Source organism: Triticum dicoccoides, chromosome 1B (assembly GCF_002162155.2).
Source record: "Triticum dicoccoides isolate Atlit2015 ecotype Zavitan chromosome 1B, WEW_v2.0, whole genome shotgun sequence".
In the NCBI taxonomy this organism is placed as follows: Eukaryota; Viridiplantae; Streptophyta; class Magnoliopsida; order Poales; family Poaceae; genus Triticum; species Triticum dicoccoides.
The window spans coordinates 696,151,809-696,155,431 of record NC_041381.1 but is presented as its reverse complement, the minus strand read 5'-3'; the positions used below and the strand labels follow the sequence as shown (position 1 = coordinate 696,155,431).

General features: G+C 50.2%; 1 pseudogene; it reads left to right on the top strand.

Annotated features, from left to right (window-relative positions):
• The first annotated feature begins 2,461 nt into the window (after positions 1-2,461).
• LOC119350989 overlaps positions 2,462-3,623 on the top strand; it is a 5,898-nt pseudogene continuing 4,736 nt past the window's right edge.

Genomic DNA, 3,623 nt, shown 5'->3' with positions numbered 1-3,623 from the left:
AATGAAGGCGACCAAGTTTCAAAGACGACAGTCGTCCCTGTTCAACGTTGTTTCTAGCCGTGGGGGCCTACCTTGTTGCCTGCTCCTCTAGGCCACGAGCGTCGTCATCGTTGGACGTTAATTACCGCACAAAAGAAGGGAAGAAAGATGGAGCGATAGGCGGGGTGTGCGGCATGGTGGTGGACATGCAAAGTCTGTGCAACCTTGTGGTGCGGAGGAGGCGGTGTGGGCCAGGCGCCCGTGCAACCGTGTGGTACGGAGGAGGCGGTGATGGACTGCTGGTGCCCGTGCAACCATATGATGCGGAGGAGCAGGCGATGGACTGGATGCATATGCAACCGTGTGGTGCGGAGGAGACGATGATGGCTCGGGCGTACCGTCATGAGAGAAGGGGAGAAATATGGAGAGATGGGTGGGGCATGCGGCATGGTGGTGGACTAACGGCGCCCATGCAACCATGTGACTCAGAGGAGGCGGTGATGGGCCAAGATGGTGGTGACCGTGCGATGGTACATCACTTTAATATGTGTGGATATAGTTGGCCGCATCATTAATTTCCCTCGTACCAGATGTAAATGAGAGACATGCAACCCTTTTTTCGCAAAAAATTAGCCCCTCTGATCAAGTGTTGGACATACGTACTTGGATGGTTGACCCAAACAGTAAACAATACCTACCGTTGGATGGTTAGGAGGAACATTGGTGTCTCCTATCCACCAGAGTTCAAGTCCCAAACTTGCATTGGTGCTTATATTTTCCTGGATTTATTTCAAGCCTATTGAGGGTGTACGTTCAGTGGGAGGAGACGTTCTTGTCGACTACGAAGACGTCTGTGGCGACTTCATCAGTCTCAAGATGATGTGCCAGCTCAATCTCTTAGAGGTGCTCATAGGAATAAGGTGTACGTGCATGCATTCATATGGATGAGTGTATACTCGTGTATGTAAGCGACTTTGATTATACTGTGTTCAGAAAAAACAATACCTACTCGCCTAGTAAGAGAGTAAGAGACCATGGTTCTCCTAAATAAAACTATATAGTTCACCTAAAAAAAAGACGTGGTCATTTGAGTCTTTGACCCTCTCACCCCCGGATAGCTCATAGCGCTTAAATTCGTGGGAGCTTAGATATTGTACTGATTGGGTACGTGACCATAACCCATCTATTTCACACACACGCTAGTGCATAACAATATGAATTATGTGTATTATATTTGCCACAACTGAGGGAATTTATTTCATATAAATCGGTCAGCCACAGCTTCAAGAATACGCGGAGGAGGTGGCCCTGGTCGGCGTCGGTGCCGTCCGGCACGGGCCACGGGCCCGCTTCCAAGTGCGTCTGCGCGCCGGCCACCCACACCGGGTCCTTCAAGTGCCGCTTCCACCGCACCAACTCCCAGGGTCACGACCACGGCCAGGGAAGCCGCCCTTCTTCGCCCCCTTCACCGGCCGCGGCCAACGCGGTGCCGCGGCACCCGGCCTCGCCGTCCTTGTCCTCCGGCACCATCGCGACCCAGTGACGCAGCCCAAGCATCGGCCTCGAGAATCAAGAATGCTCGACAACGGAGAGGGTAGGGAAAATCATATACATGTCACAAGAAAGGGAGTTTATTTACTACTCCCTCGATGTATTGTTTCCTTTGTTTGGAGATTGATTATCATCCGTGAGTTACGGTAAGGTTAATGTGATTGAGCGATTTTTCTGAAAAATCAATTATTTGTTTTCTAATTAATGTGATTGAGTGATTTAAGGTAAGGTTAATTAATTTAGATCTGATCTTTAAATATTGTTCGTGATTGATTCTACATTAGTAAATAATTTGTGCTAGTATGAAAAGTTCTGATCTGTTACGATTTCTTTCGTTGTGTGAGAGGGTGACGCGAAAATAAACCGATGAAGTGGAGGGAGGGGACGAAAAAAACCTACGAAAAAACCAGCAAAGGTGGGAGGAGGTACAAAAAACCATGAAAGGTGGGACGAAAAAACCTTGAAAGCGAGACTACCAACTGCTCCATTAAAAATAAAGATGTTGGCTAGAAAATGATCTATGCAAGGCGGTTGGGCTTTGACCTGTGACCATGTATTTAACATAATTTATGTATGGCTAGTTAAAAGATGTGCGAAGATATTTGCTCCGGAGAAAGATGAAAATGTTACTGAGCTGTCAAAAAGAATATAAAAGACCAATTACTTAATTACTACGCGACATTTTCCTTTCACATTTTTCAAACACACGGATAGTTTGGTTATTATCCGTCTATAAATCATCTGGCAGTTTGGTGATTATCCTGGTATAAATCGTCCTAGATGAACATGTCCACTTGCATAACTAATAAACTTCAATCAACTTGATCAGCCATTGGATCTGCATCCAACGGCCGACGTAAGCCCTCCACCGGCCTACACACTCCCTCACACCCCCACCGCCCTACACAGAAGCTTCCCCAAGGAAAGGCTAATGGCGGCGGCCGCCACCCCTTCGCCGGCGACGGCGCTCCCACCGGCGGACGACCCCGGGCACGACGCCGACAAGGAGGAGGAGGAGGAGTGCCGCATCTGCCGCCTCCCCGCCGATGCGGACCGCCCCCTGCGCCGTCCCTGCGGCTGCCGCGGCAGCATGAGGTTCGTCCACGACGACTGCCAGCTCCAGTGGATCGCCCGCCGCCGCAAACTCCCCCGCTGCGAGGTATCGTCTCTCTCCTCCCCACCCCCACCCCCTTCCCGGTAGGTAGGGCTTCCGTTTCATATTGTTGGTGTGGTACTGGTATACGCGCGCTTAATCCATTCTCTCTTTTTCAATCTCGTCTAGATTCATCCTGATTAGCATAGATTTCAGCAGTAAAAATTACTAGATGATATGTGTATGTGATGCTGCATTGCCAATCTCCATGATTCCCCGATGAAAATATCCGATCCCTCTCTGCACTCTGATACGTTCCTGACATTATTGTTGTTGTATGGATTGTGCTAGTGCTGAATTCCTTTTCCAGTTTCATTTCCATTTCGATGTGATGCCGACGCTGACGCGCACGACCATTCTTTGTATCGTCGCAGGTGTGCAGACGCCGCAGCTCCACCCGGCCTCTCTACGCCGGGGACGCCCCCGCGAGGCTGCCCGTTTCCGAGCTCATGGTGGGCCTGCCCAGTAAGCTCATTGGGCTGCTGCTCCCCCTCTTCTTCGCCGTCTGCGTCGTCCGGGAGTTTGTCGTTCCGCTGACCACCCGCTGGACGTGGCGCCTCGCGCTCGCCACCAACTTTGCTCAGGCGCGCCATCTGCTCTCCCTGCGCCTATCCATGGCCTCATGGACCTGCATCCCTGCTTCAGCTGCATTCTGCTTGCAGTTTGCACGCTTGGTTGTGCCATTTGCCGTAGCTCCATTTGCGCGCTGGGTCGCACGCCTGCTAGCTCAGATGCAAAGCCTGGAGCTTGGGTTATTTGAGAGATTGCAATTCCTTGCCATGTCTGTTGTCGAAGTTTCCTTGGTGGTATGATTGCTGCTTCTCAAGTCTCAACCAATATCCTACATATGTCTGCTACTTATATTTGTTTATTTGTTCTGATGCTACCGTTATTCGGTGAATGATAAGATTGTTCTAGCTTCTCATATCGTAGTAAAGCA